The 26,716-nt window shown below is 46.0% G+C and overlaps 1 protein-coding gene across 1 annotated transcript in view; it reads right to left on the minus strand.

The window, feature by feature from the left end:
* Positions 1-26,716, minus strand: part of LOC144683570 (tetraspanin-18B-like) — a 136,129-nt gene that overhangs the window by 74,666 nt on the left and 34,747 nt on the right. The window contains exon 2 of the mRNA XM_078546716.1: positions 18,627-18,738. The gene's annotated coding sequence lies outside the window, so the exon portion shown is untranslated. The remainder of the gene's footprint in view (positions 1-18,626; positions 18,739-26,716) is intronic.

Genomic DNA, 26,716 nt, shown 5'->3' on the forward strand with positions numbered 1-26,716 from the left:
TCAGGATAAGAAGATAAGACAACACCATTTTCATCAATGGAATGAATCACCAGAATGACATCAAGACAGGATGCTTGTACAGGACTTTGGGGCTGTAGAAGCTCTGAAGGTTTGGCCTCAGCTTCTGCGCTGAAGGACAGCTTTGGTGGGAAGAAGAGTTTCAGATGAGGTTGAAGCATGGGCGCCAACTTACTTTCACCCAAGCTCATAGACTCTACCAATGCCCAATGGAATCAAACACTTTTTGTTCCCTGGACAACTCTTCCCGGTCAACCAGCAATATACTAGGCATTGTATTGGTGGGTTCAGTGGGACAAAGATACAAATGCTGCTCTTCCACAGCAAACACAGCTGACTCCTCAAAGAAACCCAGAGATTTCATATGCTTCGGCAGTAGGTTCGAATAGTGTACCATGCTCTAGGAACTCATCTTGCAACAGATCACTCAGTGCTACAATGGTTTCTTTCTCATAACCTTCTTCAGAAAAGAACCAACCTAGGTCCAAAAGGACTTCTTGTGGATGGCCGCCACCTGCCGCAGTCCCTTCTGTGTCTGCAGCCTCCAACCTAGCTTCAAAAAAAACAGAGATCCACAATCTCAATCTTCACCTGGGGTCTAGTGGATAGTGCATCTCTGTAATGGACAGCGAACTACCACTCAATGAATACACCTCACCTGCTGCTGTAGGATGAAAATCCCACCAGTTGAACACATGGCTTTGGGAATTCCTCCATGAAAGGCATCGTCATCCTGTTGTAGGCAACGTCATGAAATCCATTGATCTGTGTCCTTGGATGCTGAATTAGAAGATTGTAACATTTAAGGTATAGGATGTTCCAATGCTTGTTACATTGGCCCCTGCCTAGTAATAAGGGTGGGACCCTCTGGGAGTGTTTTGACAGGTCACCAGAACAGTTTGAGGGTCAGTGAACTGCCCTGCTTGAGGCAGTCAGTTTCAGGAGGTCAGGAGCAAGGGGGAAGCCCTGGTAATTGAAGAGGGCTCAGGCGAAGCCCTGGTAATCCAAGAGGGCTCAGAGGAAGTCCCAGGATTCATCTATAGCTGGATACAGCCAGGAGACAGGAGTTTGGAGAAACCCAGGGGCCGTGTCTAGCAAAGAGCTGAAATTACGCCAGTAAGTAGAGGCTGAAGTGCAGACTTGGGAATCCAGGGAGAAGGAATCTCGAAGGCTATTTGAAGCTCTGTGAATTTGGTCATTGTTAAAGCCATCTGAGTTGGAGTGACTTTTGGAGAGAATTCCAAGCAGAGTTCTTCAAAGGTGAAGCTGGCAATCCCTCTTGAGACAGAGTTTCAACAAGATTGCTTGGCTTGGTGTTTACTGACATCTGGTTGGGTTCTTGAGAAATCCATGGACTCTGTCTTGGTTGCACCTGCCATTTACTCTATAGTGTGGTGTGCATCCATTAATTCACATGTACCTCATACATACCCTGAATGTTAGAGTATAAGGTAGATATTGTAAATTGTCTTATTTTTCTGAACTGGTATAGTAAAGCTTGTTTTTGCTTGTTCAAAACCCATGGAATCTTGTGGCTTTATTCCAAAAGCAAGTGTCTTGAATCTCAACCTTTATCTACTTTAAACAAAATATTACTGGTCCCTAACCAGATCTCCCACTACCCCCTGGGTTCTGGCCAAGGATCATAACAACCATCATCTGCTCTTTCCAGGATGCCCAGTTGTATACAGACATCTCCAATGATTAAAGATATACTTTGATTGTAGACAACATAGAGGACCTCAACAATCTTTCACCCCTTGTAGCGAAGAGTGGTGACTATCTGACCTTTTACTGGAAGATTCATGCCATCTGGACCTTGCAATTTAATATCTGATGGATAGAGGGGTATTATTGGAGGCGGTACAAATGATCAGCTGGTATTGTAATAGCAGCTCCAGTGGCAATTTTAAAGTCAGTGTTAAAGCCTTTAATTTACGCTGTAACTGACCAATAGCCTTGATCATGACCATTTACTTCTCCTAGGAACTCTGTAATTTCATATCTGTTGTTATTTCCAATTTCTTGAATTGTTTGCATTTTATCAATGTTCTCCTGTTTTCTTCCTCCATTGAAATTGTTAGACTTACAGAACCGCTTGAAGTGTCCCATCTTTCCACACTGGAAACACTCTGTGCCCCCTCTTGGCAACCCTGCCATCTATGCTGCTTCTTTGCACCACAGCATAAGCACCTCAGAGGGTTTTCCACCCTTTTACCTGTTTTGGTAGGCTTTTGAGTGGGTGAGGCTGCCGACCTTGGGCCTACCCAGCTAACGGGGTCATCTAGAGCCTTGGTGTTGATGATGGATTATAACCCAATTTAGCTCTCTGAGTTTGACCTGCCTAGTGTGCTGAACTGCTTGATCGAATGTGAGGTCATCTTTCGTCTGTAAAAAGTCTGAGGGCTTTTCATTGTGGACTTTGACGACAATGCGGTCATGAATAAGTTAATCTTTCAATGCACCATGCCCACAGGCACTGGCGAGGTGATATAGGTTGGTAAGGAGCAATTCAGCGCATTCCCCTGGTCTTTGGCATCTCTGATTAAGTTGCACACTCTCGATCACGAAGTTTCATTTTGGACTAAAATATGTGTCGAACGCTCTTCGGACAGTCTCAAAGTCTGCGAAGGTATCTTTTACAAGCTGTCTCAAGAGGACATCACTGGCAACTGAAGAGAAATGAACTAACCTGGTGCTTCTATTCTTTGGAAAGCAAACCCAATGCTGCTCAATATCTTAGGAAGTGTTTCTTCCACAACTCCCAAAGTTGGCCTTTCTGTGGGCCTTCGAGGCTTTTGAATGTCCACAGAAGGGGCAGTGACTGCTCGCCTGGTGCTGACATCACTATCGAATCTCAGTGTGCCTCCCTCGTAGGTAAGTTTTCAGATCCTTGCTACTAAAATGTCTTCTTCCACTTTCTCGCCATGGGTGTTCTGTCGATTGCAGCAAACCGTTATTAGATAGGTGTCCCCACTGCTGCTATCATGTTTAATGTGTTGATCTCATGGCCTAATCTATCCTGGGATGATTTACCTCTTATCTTGAGTAACTCTGATCTTGACTCAGGTAGGTTACTTCAAACTGCATTATGTCCGCTATAAACAAGATAGGCTACAGAGTAGGTAGACCTCTCTTGAATACAGACTGTTCCATCTGCTCTACAGAGCCTTTAGCACATGACTTCTTATGTCACTGTTACATCATGATACACATCACTAACCTAGTACCATAACTATTAACCTATTATACCACATCCACCAGAGAGATTGTGACATGAATTTTCTTCATCTCTGCTGTAATGATGGCAGGCCTTCAGCAAGACGGGGTAATCTGCTGGTACTTGGGTCAGGATAAATTACATTTTATGCAACAGGTGCGGATGCTACAGATGGTGCCACTGGGCCTCAGGTGGGGGAGGTGGGGAGGTAAATTTCTGCAGTACCTTGCCATAAAGTGGCACGACTGGCACTCCTAGATATAGATCTAACAGATTTTAACAAATCTTTAACACTGGATGTTAGAAAATATCATCGCTCCTGATGTCAGATGATTCTAAGGTTCTAACAACATATCTACTTCATTACAATTCTATTTGAGTAGATCCACCTAAATATGGATGGACATAGCCCATAGATGTTACACTGAAGGAAAACCACAAAGCCATGGGGCACTAGAAACACAGATGTTCAACCGGTTTCTCTCCTCCACCCATCCCAGCATCACCCAGTAATTGGTGGTAAGGGAGAGGGAACAATAGCTTTATTTATCTGGGCTGAAATTAAACTGACATCCAGGAGTTAATGGGGCAGGTTATCCCACTGCCCCGAGGAACTCTCTTGTTACATTTAGTGTCTAACAAATCTAACAAGTACTTCTTTAAAAAAAATTGACAGCAAACAATTAGTGCGATGTTCTTTTCTCAAGCTATGTCCCTGTTAAATAATTGATTCAACATACATGCAGTGCTCAGAAGCAGTGAAAGCACTATCCCCGTGACCTCATACCCATGTGAAATCATAGGCGCACAATGAATCCTCAGAAAAGTGCATTGGCAATGCTGCAGGTTTTCATGCAACATCAGAGGAATAGAATAAAACAGTTTGTGAGTAAAATCCTCCCCTCGTAGAAGAGATTTTGTCCTCTTTATCTGGTCTGTGAAAGTCCATGGGTGAACTAAGCAAGAGGCAGCTGATCCATGGGAATCAACATGGATGTGAATCTATCCAGCCTGCCTTTTCATTTATCCTAACCCCACAGAGATCTGTGCCCATTCTAAGAACATTCATTGTAGGTTGAGTTTCAAACATATTCTTGTTCGCTGCGGAACCTGTGAAAAAGGAGTTACATGATTTGACTGGGCCTATGAGGCTATCCTTTACATGGGCCAATCTAAGGAAGAGGTGAAGGAGGGGACAGGACTCAGCATCAGATGGATAGCCTGAACAAAAAGCCAAGGGTAGCGTAGCAGGAAGAAAAACCTTCAATACTGTTCTTTTTAAATTGGAGGGAAATTTACCCCATTTCAAATCCAGGATCTGCCTTAAGTATCCACATAGATTAAATGATATTAGTCAATTTCAAATGTGGTGCTAGCATCACAGTTCAGGACTATGCCCATAATGGCAAATGTCTGCTCCTCCTTCAGGTACCATGCCCTAAGAGGGCATTGGCAACCATAGACTTCCATCGGATTGGTCCATGATTATGCTTGGCAAAGTACTGCAGTGGTTTGTGCTGCCTTCGGCAGTATGGCTGACCAGGAAACTCTCCTGCTCTTTACCACCTGCCATCAGGTGTATTGGAAGGATTTACAGGCTGATAATCAACCTGTTTGGCCACATTATGAATACACCTTCCTTGGCCATCAAGTCTTGAAGTGGGACTTGAACCCAAAGCTTCTGGCCAGGCAGAGACACTACCTATGGCGCCACAAGACTTCCTTGCCAAATATCTCGACTGATAGAATCATAAAATGGTTACAGCTTCCAAATAAATTTCATCATATTTCTACTCTTTAGCTCTGAAGAAGGGTCATGCAGACTCGAAACGTTAACTCTGTTTCTCTCTTCACAAATGCGGTCAGACCTGCTGAGATTTTCCAGCATTTTCTGTTTTTCTTGAGCCGGTCATGCCTGTGCCAGCTCTCCACAAGAGCTGCTCAACTACTCCCACCCCCCTTCCTTTGCCCTGTAGCTCTGGAAACCTTTTTCTTCAGATGTTTTTGAAAGCCAAAATTGAAGCTGCCCCCACCACATGCTCAGGCACCGCATTCCAGATGCTAACCACTTGCTACATGAAAAAAGCTTTTCTTCATTTCACCATCAGTTCTTTTGCCAATCACTTTAAATCTCAATCTTGACCCTTCCGCCAGTGGGAACAGTTTCTCTCTATCTAGACCCCTCATGATTTTGAACTCCTGTCAAATCTCTTCTCTAATAAGAACAACCCTAATTTCTCCAATCTATCCACATAACTGAACCCCTTCATCTCTGGGACCATTCTTGTAATTCGTTGCTGCACCCTCTCTAAAGTCTTCATATCTCACCTGAAGTGCATTGTCCAGTATTGGACACATTGGGCTGAATCCCCTGTGGAGTGGCAATCACCATCCGATTGCCATTCCACTCCTATTTTCTTACCTTGGACTGGAGTTCCGCACTTCTCACCTGGACTTCCAACCAGGCCCGCTGAGAAACGTGGAATGTGGCTCCCCTGGTGTCCTTCAGTGCAGTGTACAAGTGTCGGGAGAAACAAAGTCATGCCTCCTTTTTACAGCACTAGTTGCCGTATTTCAGTATGTTTAAACATCCCTTTGTTTAAATGCCACTTTGACAAGCTAGGGGAGTGTTAAGTGTGTAATGTAAGGTAAGTGAGTGAGGGCTTAGGGAGGGTCAGGGTGGGTTGGTGGGGTGGGGGGGACGGAGAGGTACAGTGGTTGAGAGGGTTATGGTGTTCTGAGGGGGTTGGTAGGGTGGTCAGGGTGGGGGTGCTGGTTGTGTGATCAGATGGGGGGGTGGGGTAGACTGGTGTGGGGTGGGGGTAGGGTGGTCGGGCAGGTAGGGTAGTGCAGGGGGGTTAGTAGAGTGGTGGGGGTGGTGGGGTAGGGTGTTTGGGGGTGGGATTGATTGGTCGGTGGTTTTAGGGTGGTCGGGGTGGTGGTAGGGCGGTTGGGGTGCGGTAGGTTGGTCGGGGGATATAGGGTGGTAAGGTGGTCAGGTGGAATTAGTCGGGGGTGGGGGGTTAATCAGGTGGTCAGAGTGGGGTCAGGGAGGGTGGGCAGGGCATTCAGTACCACAGTTACCCAGGAGTTAAAACTGGCTTTAATTCTTTTAACTTTTTTTGGGTAACTATTCTGCTAAGAAACTTTAAATTGGAGTTTCGTAGGGTTCCAGACTCAGGGTAATTGCCCAATGTGAGTTGAAACTTCTTGGATGATTTCTGTGCAGTCAGTGCGTGGGGATTTCTGAGCAGTCCCCCAGCACATCTTCCGGGGTACCTCCTAGGTACAACCCTCGGGGAATGGAAGATCTGGGCCACTATTCCAGTTGAGGCTGAACCAGAGTTTTATAAATGTTCATAATAACTGCCTGGCTTTTGTATTCTATGCATCTAGTTATAAAGTCCAGGATCCAATATGCTTTTTTAACCACTTTCATACAATTGCAAAACACAAAATACAGCAATAGTACCCTCTTGTGATCTGATTTAGATATTGCGTAGTTCACACATGGGCTTTTACAATGTTTCTCCAATAGCAGACTGAAAACAGGTTAATAAGAAACATCCTGATACCAATTGCTAATTTGCATCATTTTACAGACAGCAAGTTCATGCAGATGGATAGATGTAATAAAATTTCACCTTAATCCAACTAATTTCCTAACCCTCAGCGGGAACAAGAAAAATGATTAAAATATCCCACACTATCCGTATTTAACTTTACCTATTCAGTTTTCTGGCCCTGACCAGCTCCAGGCCTGAAGGAGTGATTTCCCCCCTTACTCAACCAGGCCATGTTCCCAGAGTCAGCTGGACAACAACTGCCCTTGAGTCTCTTCTCTCCTTCACTCTTCCTCCTTCATTCACAGGAAATGGAAGGACATGCTTCCTACTCCTTTGCCATTCAGGGGTTTGCCAGCAACCTACGGGTATATTCCCAGACTCAAAAGAACAGAATCAACTCCACCATAATGTTTGTTAAGTCGGCTGAGGGGAGATTTTAAAATCCCCCATCACTGTGGGAACCTTTTTAATGTCAGGCTCTTTAACATCTCCAACCTCTTCTGGCCCATTGGCTGCAGCCTGTGGTTGTTTTTAAAGCTCTGGGAATTCACTTGGTTTTTAAAACACAGAACTGTGTGTTGTGAAGTGTAACTCGCTTCCAAATGCTTGTGGCAGAAAAAAAATCTGAAACATGACAGCCCAGTAAATGAAATCTGTCTGTGCAGATAAAGCTCCATTTAGAGTTTATCGCTGAATCGGATTTCAAGTCTGCAGACAGATTACAGTTAATTGGAAATTGTGAATCCATTTGTTATTTTCCTTGCATAATGAGGCCATACAGAGTGCAATATAAGCTATCAAACACAGGCCCCTTTCCATGGCTACCGGGATATTTATTATTTTTTAAAATTATAATTAACCCACTGGAGCCCCTAATCTATCTGGCCTTGGCTCGCTGCAGGCAAACTGTTTCTTGTGCAGTGCACATGAGCCCATTACACCTGTCACTATCCCAAGGGACACAAAAGGTCAAAATGCAGTTGGGATACAAGAGGATACCCCCTTTAAAGTGGTGGTCTTGAGGGTTAAGAAGAGGCATGATGCTTCACATTTTTACTCCTTTTTCAACAGTTTCTTTTTAAATTAAAGATCTTCCAATTGGTAGAATCATTCATGTTAGCGCTTTCAACACCACTGCATTGACCAGAGCCTGATTTGTCTGAAATGGCTGAAGAAGATCTTGAGGGGAAGACAATGGATTCACAGAATGGAGCAGGGGCAGCACTTGCTAAACTTGATGCAAATTGGCTTGTTACTAACCAGGATCTTTTCCAAAGTGCAAGAACTTTGCTCCCCACAGTTATTTTGGTGGCAGCCCTAGGCTGAGCATTTTTGAACAAGGTTATGTTCAATGTCATTGTAACACTTTATCTGAACTCCATATCTGATTCACAATGGCCCGTCACTTCTGGTGGAGTGGCAATTGAGTTGAATTGTCACTCCATTCCTAGTTTCTTACCTTAAAATGAAGCGCTCCTATCTCACCCAACCTTCTGACTCAGGCCAGGTGAGATCACTCCAGTGCGACTGGTTCCCGAGGCCAACAGTCAAGTCCAAGAGAAAAGAGAGTTGAAGGTAGGTAAGCCATGCCCCCTTTTTATAGCGCTTGCTGCCATAAACCAGATAAGTTTGAAGATTCAGCCACTTTGACAAGCCAGGGAGAAGGCAAGTGTATAAGGTATATGGGTAGGATTTGGGGGGAAATGGGGTAATTGGGTTGGGCCTGCGGGAGGGGGGTTGAGTAGGGCCTGGGGTGGGGTGGGTGTCAGGTCGGGCCTGGAGCGGGGTTCTGGGTGGACCTGGTGCTGGGTGGTCAGGTCAGGGAGAGGATCAGGTTGGGTCAAGGCGGTAGTAGGGGGTGGGGGACTTCCATGGGGGTTTGGGGGGTGGTAGTGGGGAATAGGGGGAGTCCCTTAGGAGGTTGGGGGGTAGTCGTTGGAGGAAATGGGGGAGTGGAGGTAGTCCCATGGGCAGTCGGAGGTGGGGGTAATGGGGCATGTGGGGTGTCCCGTAGGCAGTCGGTGAAGGGTAGGGGAAGTCCTGTGGGGGTTCAGGGTGGGTCAGTGCTATAGTCACCCAGAAGGTAGAAGTGGTTTTAATTCTTCTAACTTTATCTGGGTAACTATTATTGTAAGACAGTCGGAACTATCCAAAGTTTGCAATTCAAATTGCATTTTCAGATGCTTCACGGGGCAGGGAAATTGCCCAGAGGAAGTTTGAACTTCCTGGGTAATTGCCATGCAATCCTTACCTGGGAACCTCCGGGTTTCCCAGTGCATCTTTGGGGTACCCCCTCCCAGATAGACTGCCCTGGAGCCCAGAAGTTACGGAGTGTTAATAACAATGTGGTGATATTTTATTTAGCAACAGCTGCTCATTTCCTACTTCTTTTATGTAATGTCTTATCACACCCTCTCAGGATGTCCCTGGAAAGGCAGCTCTTATTTATTTAGCACTATTCATGATCTCAGGATGTCCCAAAGTGATGCACTGCGATGCACAGCCAATAAAATACTTTTGAAGTGTAATCCAAAACACCACAGAGCCAATTAGTTACCTTGGATAGTAACTAACAGTGATGGTGAAAGTGTTGTTATGTAGATGGGAAAGTGCAACAACTACATTTGTGCGCAGCCAAATTTGTTACATATTTTTTATGTTTGTTCTGCGGATATGGATGAAGTTATTGCCTGAAAACTTGGCAGTGAGTCTTCCCCTTGAGTACTAGCTATTTGTATAACTGAGTGGCTTGCTAAGTAATTTCAGAGAGAATTAAAAATGAACACATGCAAAGTGGGGTGACTGGAACTTCAGGTACACTAGCCCACTACCACGTTCCCATCCTCGAATTTGAAAACTTGCCAGGGAGCTTGAACTAACAACCTCTAGATTACTAATCTAGTATCAACCATTACTGCTCATTTTACCCGTATTTTGTGATGTCAGTTGAGGAAGGAATATTGCAATTAGTCAGGAATTTTGTAATATGCCTTTAAGGGATAGCAGTATGACATCACTTTAAGGGAAGTGCGTCATGTGATCCAGCCTCAGTTTCACTTCGGCCTGGAGCAGAGCACAGACACACAGCTCTGATGTCCTCAAGCTTTCTATCCATGAATATCTGTTCACATGTGCCTAGAATTAATAAATGAACACACAGCGTGTTAGCACAATCCTTTATGAATGACTAGTGCCTTTATATCATTGTTAACACACATCATCCACGTGCCTGGATGAGTGCAGCTCCAACAACATTCAAGAAGGTCAACACCATCCAGGACAAAGCAGCCCGCTTGGTCAACACCCCATCCACCACCTTAATCATTCACTCCCTCCACCACTGGCAGCAGGTTATATCATCTACAAGATGCATGCAGAAACTTACCGAGGCTCCTTTGACAGCACCTTCCAAACTCGCAGCCTCTATCACCTAGAAGGACAAGGACTGCAGGTGCATGGGAACACCACCACATCCAAATTCCCCTCCAAGTCACACACCATCCTGACTTGTAAATATGTCACTGTCCCTTCAATGTCGCTGGGTCAAAATCCTGGAATTCATTTCCTAACAGCGCTGTGCGTGTACCTACATCACATGGGCTGCAGCGGTTCAAGGAAGCTGATTACCACCACCTCCTCAAGGGAAACTAGGGATGCGCATCAAATTCTGGCCTTGCCTGTGACACTCAAAACACAAGAACATAAATATATTGTGTCAAATCCAAGTTACCAATGTAAACTGTGCAAGGTATTGGTGTAGATACAATGGTTAATGAACTATTAATCAATCAATTTTCTGATCAACTTCAATTAAGAGCACACCTGCTACAATATAATTCATCAGGGGATCAGTGATTAAAAACAAGTGATCGGATTATGTAGTAAAAAAATGTAACTGCCTGAAGCAAGTACAGCAGGAGTTCTTCACTCGCTGTGCCTTACTTATAATAATCATTCCATGCATTGGGATATGGAGCCTTGTAATACCCAAAGAATTTGGCTACTCCTTATCCATTTATCAGGTACATGTTGTTTATTTCAGCAGAAACAGATTAGAGTTTCATTAGAACCAGATACAAATTAAAATAGTCAGAACTCTTCAATAGAATTAAAAGTCTTGGGGGGTGGGTGCATTGGCGCAGTGGGTTAGAAATTTGCTTTTCACCCAGATTGACACAGACAGAAAAGACATTTCACTGCAAGTGTAGATTAGGTGACTGCTTTGCAAACACCTTTATCCAATTCACGAGTGTGACCCAGAGCTTCCAATCACCTGCCATTTTAATTCTCCACCTTCCTCCCACTCTGACCTCCCTATCCTCAGCTCCTGCAGTGTTCCAATGAAGCTCAAAGCAATCTCGAGGAACAGCACCTCATTCTTTGATTAGGCACTTCACAGACTTTCAGACTCAACACCGAGTTCAACAATTCCCAACTGTGAACTCTGCCCCAGTTTTGTTTCCTTTTTCTTTCCAGGATTTGATTTTTCTCTCATTTTTATCCTCTTTCCTTGCTTTTGGACGGCAGCCATTCAAGATTCTGCCATTCACACTTCCTCTAGACACATCTTTTATTTCTTTATTGTTCCATTCCATTTAGCCTTGCACCACCAACTCTTTCCACATTTAATCTCTCTTGTTTTCCACTCTATGGCAGACCTTCTGTTTTCATCTTTAACCAACCCTGCCCTCTTTCACTTGCTTACATCTCATTACATTTCTAACTTCTCCCAGTTCTGATGCAAGGTCATCAATCTGGCCACTTTCTCTCTCCATAGGCACTGCCTGCCTTGCTGAGCATCTGCAGCATTTTTGGTTTTTATCATCAATGTCACTTTTGAAAGAAAAAATGAAAAAAGAAAATTATAAGTGGAGGCCAGCATTTTGAGTTTATAAATATAAAGGTTAATAAAGTATAATTAACTGAATACAGAATGGAACAATGATACAACATGAAAATAAAAATATCTGTGTGAATTCCTTAATTTACCTTCAGTTGAGGCTTTATCACATCGCACTATTAATCTGAAGCCAGTACCTTTGTATGTAATATGGTGCCAGCAGACCCGAGTTATACCACCAGCTCCATGTTAACTAGAATGCTAGTTAAATCTCAATGGTTTACATAGAGGAAATGTACAATTGCCTCAGGTAATTTTAAAATCTTTCGGAATACTGGGAGGTATATTCACCTTGGGCACACCATGCACTGGAATACAGGGCCTTGAAATAACAAAACAATCAGTTAGATTTTCCCCTGGTCCCCACCTCACCCTCGACTAAACAGTCATTAGAGAGCCCACCCAAGGGAAGAACAGCTGCTCTGCTCTCATTTAACAGTCAACTGGTCATTAATAGGCTGGAGGCTGGATCTTCGCCCCCTCAGGGACAGGAAGTCCCGCCTCAGAGAGCTACCGGCCAATCATATGGCCGGCAACTCTGTGGCCCCATAATTGCCAGGTGGAAGTGGAGGTCACTGTTGGGACTACAGGCAGTGGAGGTTGTTGCTGCAGCTGGACATCAAGGTTTAGGGGGAGGGGGGGTTTGAAAGGCAAGGGAGGTGGGCAGGGTAAAGTTGGAAGTGTCATCTAAGGGAGAGGGATGCCTCCGATGGTCACAGAGGACTCGCAGAGGAGGTTCCCTCCCCCCACCCCCTTGCCTGACCCCAGCCTATGCAGCTAAAGCTGCCAGCCTCATTCCCACATGGTGTTGGCCTCCCCCTCCCACAGGTAAAATAATAATGGGAGCAGAATGAAGCCCTTATGTGGCCATTTATTGGCCTCTTATGAACCTCAATAAGGCCCAAGGGTGGGTGAGCTGCCTGACACCTCCACCATCCCCTTTAAAATTACATACAGGTCAGGGATGGGCGGGAAGGCACACACTGGATTTTACAAGCACCCTGCCGTCAAACTGGGCAGGGGGGAGTGTAAAGTCCAGCCCAGTCTTCGTACAAAATGGACAAGAGGGGAGTTGACAGCCCCATTTTACATGCCACACAATTTTCTCCAACAAAGTAATGGGGCAGGATTTTTCAGTCGGCTTGCGGGGATGGGCCCGACACACCGACGCGTAAAGTGGCATGCGATGACATCATGCATCCCGATGGCATGCGATGACATCATGCATCCCGATGGCATGCGATGACATCATGCGTCCCAATGGCATGCGATGACATCATGCGTCCCGATGGCATGCGATGACATCATGCGTCCCGATGGCATGCGATGACACCATGCGTCCCGACGTCATCGCGCTGAGCTGCGGTTTCATTTGGCGGGCACGCGCCAGAGTCGGCTGCATGCCAGCCGATATGTAAACAGCCTATTAAGGCCATTAAGGATCTAATTAAGGTTATTGTAATCGCTGCCCATCCAACCTTAAGGTTGACAGACAGGCGAAAAGGCCAAGCGGCCTTCACGTTTTTTAGGAAACCTCATCTATGAACAGGATGAGGTTTCCTAAAGCTTCTATTAAATAAACAAATAAAAATTCATATAAATAAAAACATGTCACATGAGGGGACATGTTTAAATAAATTTATAAACCTTTTATTTAATAATTTCCAAAGCCCTTCCATCTCCCTGAGGCAGCTCTATGTCTCAGGGAGATTGAAGTGCTCTTTCGCGGACATGCACGAGAGATCGCTGGCCCCGACACCCCCTCCTTCCCCTGCCTGCACAGGTAACTTTGAGCCCTACCAGTTGTGTCTTATGCTGGGCGGGCCTTAATTGGCCTGCCTGCATAAAATGGCGACATGGAGTCGATCACAAGTGGCGATCAGCTCTGCGACCGCTTCCACCAAGCCCGCTCGCCAACTGAAAAATTCTGCCTTGGAAAAGAAAATTGTGTGGAATGTAAAACAGGTAACCAATTCCCTATCATCCATTTGGTGCATTGAAGATAAATTTCACCCTCAGACTAATAGGTCACCTGGGAACCTTTACGCTTGTTACGATTGTGCTACAGCAGATGTGAAGTTGAATCAGAGCAAGTTGAGCATCTGTAACAACGCTTACATTACAACATTTCCTGAATTCCAACAGTGACTCCATTTCAAGAAACACATCCTGAGGCCATGAAAGGCACTATATAAATGCAGGTCTTTTCTTTCTTTACACATCCTGATTGGTGCATTTCAAGTGGCTTTGCATCCAATCTTTGAGAAAGTAATTCAGAAATTGGAACTTGATTAACTTAAAAATTAACCAAATAAGAAGACAACAGTACCTGTCTTATTTTTACTGGTTAATATTTAAGTTAATCAAGTTTCATTTTCTGAATTACTTTTTCTAAAGTTACTATTAAAAAAAAACTCATGCGCATTTCTGCCTTTGCATGTGTCTAAATTACAGATCAGTTTAATTTATACAAAGCAGCTGTCAGTAGTTTAAATGCCTGTTATAATCTTAATTTCATATCTAATTATTGAAATACCTGGTTTTAGTCTGAATAGTGCACTTCTATTGTGTGATAACTTGTTTCCCATAATTTGGATTACAGAACTTGAGTATTGCCGAAAAAAGAGACATGGGTAAATTCTTTAGCTCAGCGGGCGGGCGCGCGTCCAACCCAACCATGACGCAATAAAATGACGCATGACGACGTCAGGTGAGTATCCCGATGTAATCGTGCACTCGCAAGATATTTTGGTCGGCAGGCAAGCGTTGGAGTGGACAACGCACCCACCTACAATTAAAAGGCCATTAAGAAGTTAATTAAAAGAAATTTTTCGATGCCCATCCAGCTTTATGGTTGTCGGGCAGGCGAAAAAGCCAAGCAGCCTTTGCACTTTTTTGGAAACCTCATCCACAGGCGGGTGAGGTTTCCAAAAGCAAATAAAAATTAAATTAAAACTTTATTTTTTCATTAATAACATGTCCCTGCTCATATGACAGAGCCACATGAGGGGACATGTTTTATAGCATTTTTTAAATCTTCAATTTTTTTTTTGAAATCAGTTCATCTCCCTGAGGCAGCTCTGTGCCTCAAGGAGATCATGAAGGGCGCACTCGCATGCATGCACAAAGGTCATGCTCGCCCCACTCGTCTTCCGCCCCCCCGCCCGCACAGGCAGCGCTGAGCGCTGCTGCTCGCGTTTCATGCTGGGCAGGCATTAATTGGCCTGCCAGCGTGAAATTGCCATCCTGCCCTGATCGCGGGCAGCGGTCAGTTCCCCGATTGCCCCTGCTGAGCCCGCCTGGCATGGGTGAAATTCTGCCCGTGCTGTCGAAGCTTTTTGTCTTGCACTCATCAGGACAGAATTGACAAGAATACCAATTGTAAAGGGAACATCAATACATACTGCTTGAGAAGAGAGTGCTGATTTGTTGGCAAGTAGGCTGTGATTGGTAGGGGCGCTGCCATTGTGAAATCACCAAGGAGCAGTTAACTGCCAAGCTTTTTTTAATTCAAACCAGGAATGTTGACTCTGATTGGTCAAGGCATTGTCATGGGGAATGAACCAGGGAATGGCTGTCCTCCAAGCTTTTGTTCAATTGAAAAAAGGTGCAATGCGTGATCCTGCTCCCTCTGACTGCAAAGGACAGGATCCATTTGCCACCAATTAGCACTTTCTTCAGAGATAATTTTGGTCACATGATTAACTGCCATTGTCCACCCAGATGGTTTAAAGCTAAAAGCCATTGCTATATAATGGAGATAGATGGTGGCTCTTCACACCCACTTGTGGATAATGAGGTTTCTTCAATTCCCCTTTCGTTGAATTATAAACTTGAAGACACAGAGCAAAATTTTTCGCCTGGCAAGTGGGCACACACTCGACACGCTCAAGCGTAAAATAGTGCACAATGATGTCAGGTGAACGTCCCGTGATATTTCAGTTGGCGGGCGTGCCCTAAATTCGGAAGTGGTCCACCGCCAATTAAGAGGGCTATTAAGCCCATTAACGCCGCAATTAACTGGGATTTTTCACTGCCCGTGCAATTGGGGGGGGGGCAGGTGAATCGGTCAGGCGGCCTTTGCATTTTTCAAGAAACCTCATCCAAGGGTGGGATGAGGTTTCCAATATTAATGAAAAAAAAATGTTTGCACAGAATTTTCAACATCCATATGTTCCGGTGACTGATTCTGATGCATGGGAATTTTTCCCGGTTTTTAAAATCTTTATATTTTTTGCAGCTCCCTGAAGCAGCTCTCTGCCTTCAGGCGGCTTTCATTCCGCGCTCTGCTGTGCCCGCGCTGACTTCAGCGCTCGCCCTCCTGTCAATCCAGGCAGCGCTGATCATATCAGTGCACACTTAATGCTGGCTGGCCGTTAATTGGCCAGTCAGCGTGAAATCGCAGTCGGGGGCTGATTGCGAACGGCGGTCCGTTTCCAACCGCTCCCGGGCCCGCCGATCGCACCTGCCCGCTGAGCTGAAAATTAAGGCCATGGAGTCTAAAAGTCCATTGATTCTGAGTTTGGAGTATGTGAACAATGGCAGGTATGGATTCCACAGAGGGGTGCTGTCTGGGTATGTCTATTCAAGGGGTGTCCCCCACCCAGGGTGATTCAATAAGGAACTTTCTGGAAGCTTGAATTGTGCTGAACTTGGTAGTTACCTGACCCTTGGCAGCCATCTTAGTCACCAGGTTAGTATCCATTTTAAAAAACAAAAGATAGTTCCAGAAGCCTCCATATAAGCGCCTTCCATATTGAAAGTGATGATTAGGGCATGCCTTCACTGGGTATAACAGTATAAAATTATCAAGGGTTTACACTTTGGAAGCATCTCTATATACCACTTTGTGCTGGAAACCTACTATTTGAAGAATACTTTATTCTGTATTTACAAAATTCTTTAAAAAGTAATGATATTATGCTAGTTTTAACTACAGTATCCAGATTATTATTCAGGACAATGGCGTTGTGCATTATCTCTTCGTTAATATACACTTAACAAAAGAGGTTCCCTTTTTCAGGGCGTTGCTCTAACATGATGAGTTGTGGAAGAATGTTCACAAATAGCCACAAGCTCCACATTCCTCACATGGGAAGAGAGAAAAGGAAAGAGAACATCATTTCCAGACTACACTAGCACAAAGCCCTTAAGCAAATCAGGATGATGCCTGGGATAAGTCAGCCACCAAACCCTTTAGACATGAATGGTATTTATATTGCTAACCGCCAGCGCCCCCCTCCCCCCCCCATAGGTTTACCATGAAGTTTCCAGGAATTACAAATTAATTCCCTGACTCTGCCCTGAGTAATCCAGTATAGGGGGAATAAAATTGTGTTTTATTTTAAATTTTCCTTGCATATTTTTGTTTTCATAGCTATAAAAATATTAAGAGGTGGGGAGAAAAGCTGTTTGATTGACAGTCAAGTATCATCCAAGAAGCTGATGAATAGTCTATTCACTTCATGATCAGCTTGGGAAGCCGGCGCCCTGTGAGAATGGCCATGTTGATGAACCAATAGCAGGAATGTGGGAGTGGAGAGGTTGTAGGCAGGAAGTCATGTGATGAATCCTACAGGAATATTTCCAACCAGAATTTGCAACCCTCAAAGTTTGTAGTTTGTAGGGAAATTTTACAAAAGGAAGAAAACAGTTTAAATACTAAAAGGAGAATTTTAACTTTGTGCCCTGCTGGGTGCAGGGAGTGCAAGTAGCATGCAGGAAACCTGGAAGCCAGAGCTTCTCCGCACATTGTAGAGTTCTAACTCAACAGCATTGCGTGTGACACAACTAGCAGATTCCTATCTGATCCCAGTGTTGTGGTCGGTGGGGGTTAGGGGGGGTGCGGAATGCTTATCCGACCCCTGACCCCCAGTCACAGTGGGTGGGCCTAATCCCAGGAGTCTGAGCCCAACGAGTGTATCCAATTATGGGGAAAGGCTCCAAATGCTTTTGGTGGGGAGCGGTCAAACATAGGGTGAAAGGAGGAAGATCGGAGGGATCAGAGTCGGGGGTTTGAAGGAGAGCGGGAGAATTCAGGGGGAGATGCGGAAGAGTCAGGAGGTTGTCCAATTGCTGAGAGTTGATAAGGCTGGTATTCGGATCCAGCAGGTAAATAGAAATACAATTACATCCTAGATCCAGCAATCCTTCCCTACCAGACTTGGCTGGCCAGAGTTAAATTTGAAATGGTAGATAAATTTGAGGCATACAGCCTCAATAGAACATTTAAATTGCTATCAGACCTCCTGAGTGTGGGCTGGTTGCCTGTTCCGCCTCTGTTAAACTTGAAGTGGGAGGGTTAGAGGCGGGCTGTGGTCAGGATTCAGATTTTTTTACACTTTAAATTCCACCCAACCCATATTGGTCTGTTTTAGGGGTTAAAATCCACCCCACCCAAAGAGTCTCACCCTCAGCACTTTGTAAAATAGCAAAGTTCCCACATGGTTTGAACAATTGGTCAACTGACAGATTCAACAAATACAGATTGTTGGACATTTTGCATGGACAAATCCATTTGTTTATTATTTGTATAGCAGTAATTACACCTCCTTTGCAATACATAATAACAAATAATCAGCTTCTTCGTCAGAGGAAATTAAATCAGAAAATGCAGAACTATCACAAATTAATTCAAACTGGCCCTCTCTCCTGTCTCATTGGAATGAATCTGAACTGGTCTAATATTTTTCTTACATGAACCCTAACCTGGACTGGAAGCTTTCAATGTTATTATTTTCTCTGAAGATGTTTTCCTGTCAATGTGCTTACGACATCTGTTACATTTAAACGAAGTACTAAGGAATAAACAGAGTCATTTTTAACATTTGATTCATTTCCCTCAAATACTAACTTATAAAAATACTATTTTCTTTCTGTTTTTCAATCATAGTTGGGCAGATAATCTGAAGGATTCACCTACCTGAAGGTGTTCGATGCGTTTCTTTGCCTTTCCAGTTCCTATCAATAGTGACCAGCGTACGACAAGCTCCCAGGGGAGCAGAGGTGATCAATGGTGTCAACGTAACAGCCGCCTAAACACAAAGGAGATACATTAATTGCACTCCAAAGAGCAAGAACTAATTAGTAAAGAAATGTAATCCTTGCTCAGGAAAATATATAAGCATCGAACATTGTGTCAGTCTCAATAACAGTGGTCTTTTTGTGTTTTCAAAGATATCTGAATTCACTGTGTTCTTAAATTGGCTATTTGTGATTGTTGGATATCTGCCTTCACTGCCCCTTTGAGTGCTGTCTGTTTTTTAATGCCCTCTGGCATATTGGTATGACATGCTTCTACAAGAATGCCAAACGCTTTACTCTTTCATCTGTTAACACTGAATTTAATTATCCCTGAACTGGTTACCCCCGGTCTTTTCATCTGGGATATAATTGTCAGATTCTGTAAACTGAAAATGCTTTCAATTTATTATTCTCATGAAAGTGCTTTATAAAAACAGTTTTTTTGTTGTTGAGAGGATATTTACGAGGCTGTGACCAGTGCGGTAGTATTAAAAATATGCTAAAGTTCAGTACTCAGTCAGTTCCAAATCTCAGTTGAGTCATCTTGGATTTGTTTGGGTATTTCTAAATTTGGCCAGATGGATAAAGCTGAATTGAGTTTTGACAATGCGCTTGCCAGGTGAGGAAATGGAGTTAAAAGATTTTTAAGAAATGTTAGTGTGGATGCACAATCCAAATGTTACACAATGAAAAGAAAGTGAAGGGTTCTCTGAACCCTAGCTTTAGGCTGAGACATCTGACAGGGAGGTTTCTAATGATGAACCAGAATATTAAATTTTTAAATTCCACAATGTCTCAAAGAACACAAGCCAACAACATGACAATATCTTCACGGTAGTAAACACATTACAGTGTAGCTTTCTGGAGTTGACCTCTAGGTTCAAAAGATTCAAGATTGAGCTCCCAGTCCAAAGGGTGGATCCTGTTGTGAAGCATGATGGATGGCTAAGAATTCACCTCAAGAACATCCAATTTTTTTCCAAAACTAAAGCTGAACTTCAGACAATCATACTGGAAGAACAACGCCAAAAATCTTGTACATGCAAAATATGTTTCTCAGTACCAAGCTTAACATTGGAAAGTAGAGTAATCAGCACCAGGATTGTGCCTTGAGACTTGATTTTTGCTCAGCTGCTTGAATGGTTGCAGTTTATATGGTAGTCATGGAACCATGTAGGAACAGCTTTCTCTACAGCATGATGAATATTTGTGTCAGTGCAAAAAGGATCAAACGTGAGATCAGTGAAGCAAAGGTAATGAAAAAAAAGGCATTCGAACTCAACTGATTTTTAGGCCCTGTGGCCATTTTGTGGCTCAGTTGTATCTAATGGTGAGTCACTAACAACAAATAAATCCATCAGTGATTAACTTCTAACCTAAACCTCCAGATCATAGGACATTAGAAGCTTTTCCTATGCAATGGCACATGTCAAATCTTTCATTAACTAGCTGGTTGAAACAGAAAATGGACATTGTTTGTAACTCTAGAGTGATAAAAGACAATTTAAAACAATCCTTATTCTGTAAAACAATGTATTTCTAGGTAAAATAAATACCCAGACTTATCAAATAAATTATACAATAGCAAGCATTAAAAATACTACGGTAAATGCTCAAAGACATGGGGCAGAATTTAATGCCCTGCATCCCCACCCACACCATCCTCCCCCATGTCTCAGAGGTGAGTTTGGAGGCGGGAGGTGTGATCAGATGAGTGAGTCGCGAGGTGGAGATCCCAGTGCTCTCCCGCCCTCCCATCTCCCTCTGATCAAATCCCAGGTGGGAAGGCTTGCAGGCAGCCATCCTACCCGGGGGCCAATTGAGGCCCGTTTGTAGTCACTTAAACTGCAAGCCCATACACCTACCTCCATGAATGAAACAGTGCTCATGATCAATGGAGCAGTCATAGCTGAGGCCTTGGCCAATGGCAAGGCTGAAACCATTAAAGGTGATGTTGTGTTCCTAATCCTCCTCTAGCATCCCACTTCCCCTTTATCGCACAATCTCTGCTGATTTACAAGCTGCACATAGTGCAAACACCTCTTGCTTTCCCTCCCACTTCCCTCATGGTAACACTACCCTTGTGCCTTTCTCTTTGATAATACCCAAGAACTGCAACCTGACCAGGAGGTGGTGAAAGAAAAAGAGGTGGAAGAGCGGGAAGAATGTGATGAAGAAGAAACACCATCACTCAGTATCAAATTTGCAGTCATCAGCTCAGATATTGACAATGCGTCTACTTTAGAGAATATCTTAAAGGCAAGATCAACAAATGGTAAGATACTGGGCACAAGTGGTCGGCAGCCAGGATAGGGGACTAGAGTAGTGCAGGTGCCAGCTCATCGGAGGGCAAGGTCACAGATGCGTTCTGCCGCAGAGGACTCAGACAAGGACTTCAATGGGACAGCCTACAGGAGGAGGCTGATGAGTATGCGCAATGAAATACTTGTGAATTAGCAGGCATGTCAGAAAGCCTGTAATTAATGTCAAGGAGAATAGAGGAGTACACCATCAGCTTAGCACACAGCTTTGTGACTTAGAACCCATCCTCTCCAGTGTAGAAGTGGCACCCACCTCCATGAAGAACACTTGCAATCCAACCATGATGAAGTTTCTAATGGGCAATGTCTCGGCTTCCATTGTAGCACAAGCAAAAGCCACCCAACAGCCTGAGCACTGCAGCAGAAGCTCAGATTGAGGTTATGGAGGCTCAGACTGCACCATCATAGCTGTAGTTATCAGTGTTCGACGGTAGGACAATTGTTCCTTGAACCTCCTGGGTGGATATGTCATCCTGCTGAAAGCCCTACTCTCCCTACACCGCCCTCTTCGAGCAGCTTGTCCTGCTCTGTGCCAGCAATGCTCTTTATCCCTGTCAGGCTGTAGTCCAAGAGTAATGCAAACTACTGCCCCCATACCTGGGAGCAACAGACTTGTGAAGAATCCTTGCAGTTAGGACCAAGTCCTCCTGCAGGTCCAAGATACTTCCTGCAGAGTACTCTGGAAACCACCAAACACTTCAATAATCACAGCAAGTATCAGTAGAAATAAATCAGCAACCAACCTGAAAGCTGTGGACAATCCCTTGAAATGATGATGATGATGGGGATGGGATGGGGGAGGGAGGTCCTTCCTGCTGCTGATTGGGCATTCAGTTGTGCATGAGCATTGAATGCCAAAATGGCAGCACTGGTATCGGTGATATCATGGTCTGCCTACTCTGCATATACTTCCAGTGGAAGATCCCCATATGACGCTGATCCCCTCACCAAAATGCCATCTGATGCAACTAGCACCAGACATCTGCATGCGTGCCATAGATGCTACCTTGGAGGCAAAACATCACCGATAGTGCCGAAGAAACAGGCTGAATTTCATGGCTTGTAACCCTGGTAATCTACTATGGTCATTGCAACCAAGGGCAGATTTTTCTGGATGGTTGGGAGGGGTGGATGGAGCGGGACTGGGCGTGGACCCGATCACCGCTCGCAATCGGGTCCGCGCCGCCATTTTACGTGGACAGGTCAATTAAGGCCCATCCAGTGCACTCCACGACTCCCATGCATAGGAGGAGTGGGCGGGCGGCAGCAGGCGTGCTCAGTCCGCCGGGTCCAGTGGTGACCCGGTGGCCTGTATAAAAGACAGCCCTGGCAGCCTTGGAAAGGCTGCTCGCAATGGCTGAACGAAGACCTCTGCAGAGGGGCAATGGAGGTTATGCAAGTCCAGAGGGTAGGCCATCGGGGTAGGCCAGGTTGGAGGGTAGGGTGTGGGGCCAGTGTGCCACCTCGTTTTTCCAATGACTGCCTTGCTGCCATCCTCAAGGAGGTGGCAGCACGGTGGGAGGTGCTGGTTCCCCAGGACGGGAGGAGGAGGCCCCCCAACATGAAGAAACATGCCTAGGAGGAGGTGACGGAGGTGGTGAGCTCCCACGACGTGGTGCAGTGCACCTGGATCCTGTGTCACAAGCGCTTCAATGATTTGTTGCGCTCTGAAAGGGTGAGGACAATGTTGGCATTAGTCATTTAACCCAGCAGGTCGGCTCTCCCCCCCGCTGCCCCTGTGATGTAGGCAGCACGTGGCTAAAGGGAGGTGGGGCGGGGGGGCGGTGGGGAATAGGATTAGCATCTTTGTGTGCCTGTTCGGCAGCAGCCGGGTGAGGAGGCATTGGATCCCTGACATGTCCCACTCTGGTTGGGGTGGGCCGTGTGCGAAGAGAGTCCATGTGCAATTTGTACTTCAATGCTCTTCCCTCATTTTCAGGAGAAGAATGCTCATAACGCGGCAGAGCATGCGAGGACTGGCAGCGGCCAGGCACAGATTACAATTCTAAGCCATTTCGAGCAGGAGGCCCTGGATCTGGAGAGGCGCCATGTGTCCAGGTCCACTGGTGTCAGTGAGGCTGGGGTGCCACAGCCAGGTATTTATGCCCAGCAGTGAGGTCAGCGTTGTTCTCCCAACAGCCATGGCACTGCTGAATGTTGATTGATTTAATTTTGCAACATGGCTTGACCATTGCTTATGGAAGGATGAGCGCATAATGATCCGGGGAACAGGGATGCACATTGACATTGTCCCCACGTTAACTGATCCAATGTCCTTGTTCTTCCTTTCACCATCAGTGGAGCAGGGCCGGGAGGAGGAGCAGCAGAGGCCCCCTCTCACACCTGAGGGCCCTGAAGTCTCACCAGCATCACACCATCTCTGCCAGGCAGGCAGCTGCGCAGATATCAGCACCTCGGTGGGAGTTAGAACATCGGCTAGTGTCCCGGGGCACAGCAGTGAGGGCACTTCACAGTCGCTGGAGGAGCTGGCAGAGACAGAGGGTGCCCATGGCGCCAGCAGTTGGAGGACTGCAGGGGACCAGGCACATGCTCAGTTGGTGCCTGATGATGTGCCTCTGGAGTCATCCGCTACACAGCAGGGGCATGAAATGCGGCCGGGTGTGCGGGAGCATCTGGGGGAGATACATGGTGCTATGCTTGGCTTGGTCTCCGTGGCGGAGGAGCCTATGCGGACGATTGTCGAAGCAATGAGCTACATGTCTGAGCGCCATGTGTCCTCCATGGAGAGAGTGGTGACTCTCGTGGACAGCCACCTCCAGGAGACCCAGCAGGGAGGTCCGAAGCGACCTCACGTCGGTGCAGCAGCTGCCTGTCGTATCTGTGGGTACTTCTCAGGGCGCTCCGGAAGAGGGTGGCAGCTCCTCCGCCCCTCTCCCAGTGACCATAGCATCCGGTGAGGTTGCGATGACTGGGAAGATTCCAGTTGTGCAACTGGCAGCTCCCTCCCAGGCGGGGCCATCACAGGCTTCATAGGCCAGAGGACGACAGCCAAGGTCATCGAGGCCAACAAGACAGCAGAGTCAGCAGGCTGTCTCAGATACCACACCCAGCGATGGGGCAGCACCCAGACGTAGCACCTGAAAATGTAAACATAAGACACCTTAGGCACACCATGGGTTTATCACTGGCTTTTGTGTTGGCCCGACATGAAGTCTTGATGATTTGCTTTGAATTGGAACACCCTTGTCTTTTTGGTTCATTAAGTTTCTTTGCCTGTGATATTAAATTCAGACATGGCTGAGGGTGCCTCTTTTCCTCTGCATGTGTATGGTTTCCAAAAATGTTAGGAGTGCTTTGTGGGACATTCAGTTTCATTAACAAAGCCCTTAGTTACTGTTCCTAACCTGGAGGTTTTGGCACATAGGTATCGAGTATGGAGCCTACAGCCTAGGCTTGTCCTGCAGGTCCATCTGTGGTGTGCTAGCTGAAGGTTCATTGGATTAAAGCCTCCAAGGTGTCCCTGCCTCCCTGCAGTATGCCCGGGTCAGCGTCTACCCCCTCAGCATTTCCCTGTGCATGCTCATCTTTGGACTCACTGTTGGACTCATCGTGTGCAGCCACAGCCACTGCGTCTACATCTTCATCGTCCGCAGCATCCCCCCTTTCCAGTGCAAGATTGTGGAGAGTGCAGCATGCAAACACTATCAGCGACACACGATCTGGGGGGTACTGGAGTACGTCCCCTGAGTGGTCCAGGCATCGGAAGCGCATCTTGAGAGGACCGATGGTTCTCTCCACCACAACCCTTGTGGAGGCGTGGCTCCTGTTGTACCGCTGCTCAGCTTCTGTTCTTGGATGGCGGAGAGGTGTCATGAGTCATTTTCTGAGGGGATAGCCCTTGTCACCCAGCAGCTATCCATCCAGCCGGGCTGGAGCACTGAAGAGCCCCGGCACCTGGGAGTGTCTGAGGATGTAGGCGCCGTGGGAGCTGCCTGGGTATCTTGCACAGACTTGTAGAATCTGCATCTTGTGATCACACACTATCTGCACATTCATGGAGTGGAAGCCCTTCCTGTTGACGAAGGCACCGGGCTCACCTACTGGTGCCTTGATGGCCACATGTGTACAGTCTATTGCACCCTGGACGCGGGGGAACCCAGCAATGGCCGCGAAGCCTCTGGCTCGCTGTGTCTGGCTTGCCTGGTCCTAACCGAAGTGGATGAAGGTCAATGCACGCCTAAACAGAGCATCTGTGACCTGCTTGACACAAGTGTGAAAAGTAGATTGGGAGACACCGCAAAGATCACCCACCGACCCCTGGAAGGAGCCAGAGGCATAGAAGTGGAGGGCAACTTTGACCTTCAGAGCCGCTGGCATGGGATGTCCGCCCACACAGTTAGAGGAGGTCTCAGGCCCAATCATCTGACACACATAGTTGACTGTCTCCCTTGAGAAAGAGAGCCTCCTTCGGCACTGCACCTCAGACATACTGAGGTAGCTGCTTTGCCGCCTGTATACCCTGGCAGCAGGATAGTGGCATCTTCTGCGGCTCCTTCCGCCTTGGTCTACCTCTTGGTCCTGCACCCCTTGTGCTCCCCTTGTCCTCCCAAAGGTGGCTCCGCTGGAGGCTGAATGTGCACTCCTGGCCTCCTCCCCTTTCTAGCCCTCCCTTCCTCCTCAGAGGAGGTGCCTCCAGCGGAGAGTTCAGCTCCCATTCCCAGGCTATGGAAAGGCTTCCAGAAATCTGCAGGCCCAAAAAAGATTCCTCAGTGCAGAGTGCTGACCTGAGGGTTAAGAATCCAAGCAAACAGCTGGTATGTGTTTTAAAGTATTGCAGATCACACAGGCAAGTTTCAAAAACTTTGAAAAATCAATACTTGAGAGAGCACACTCGTGACCCCAGTGAGCCCTCTTATCCTGCCCATGGATGAGGTTTATGTGTCCTACCCGCCTGCCCGTTGTGCCCATGCGCCGACCCGAAGATTGCACAGACGCCTAAAAATTGGCGTCAATTGGTGAGTCAAGAACCTTAATTGGCCCATTAATTAATGGCAGGCGCGCAGTGGATATCATCGCACGCCCGCCCAACAAAATATCGCAATGGCGCGCAGTGATGTCTGGACGCTCGCCCGACATCACCACGCGTCATTTTACGTGCGGATGTGCGGGGCCCGCCCCCACACACCAACAGGAAAATTCTGCCCCAAATGTAATACTTACCCATGTAATTGCATCAGAGGGCTAAAAGTTATGTTTCCTGGCTTTAATGGGTTTCCTCCACTAACTTTAAAAGCTTCCACATTAATTTCTTCATTTGGAGCCCAATTAGACAATTAAGTCCTTAGCTTTGTATCTGCCCCTTACATCAAAGCATATCAAAATTAGTTAATAGCTAGGAACTGGGAGACAAAGGGCTATGTTAACAGATTGATTTAAGGGGTAATGTGTTTATACACCAAAATTGTTTTAAAACATCTGATCAAAGTATTTTTGTTCAAAGTACTTCCTCATTTTAGTGCAAAATGGTAGAAAAATTAGCAGAATTTTGTTCCATAAAGCCATTTCCTTAGGGGGCCTAGCTCAGTTGGCTAAATGGCGAGTGTGTGGATCAGAATAACACCACCAGCACAGCTTCAATTCCTATTCTGGCTGAGGTAGACTTGGGACCTGCTTCTTTGACACGCCGCTGTGAGTAGAAAACAAGTCA

This window comes from Cetorhinus maximus, chromosome 8 (assembly GCF_964194155.1).
Source record: "Cetorhinus maximus chromosome 8, sCetMax3.hap1.1, whole genome shotgun sequence".
NCBI classification, from domain to species: Eukaryota; Metazoa; Chordata; class Chondrichthyes; order Lamniformes; family Cetorhinidae; genus Cetorhinus; species Cetorhinus maximus.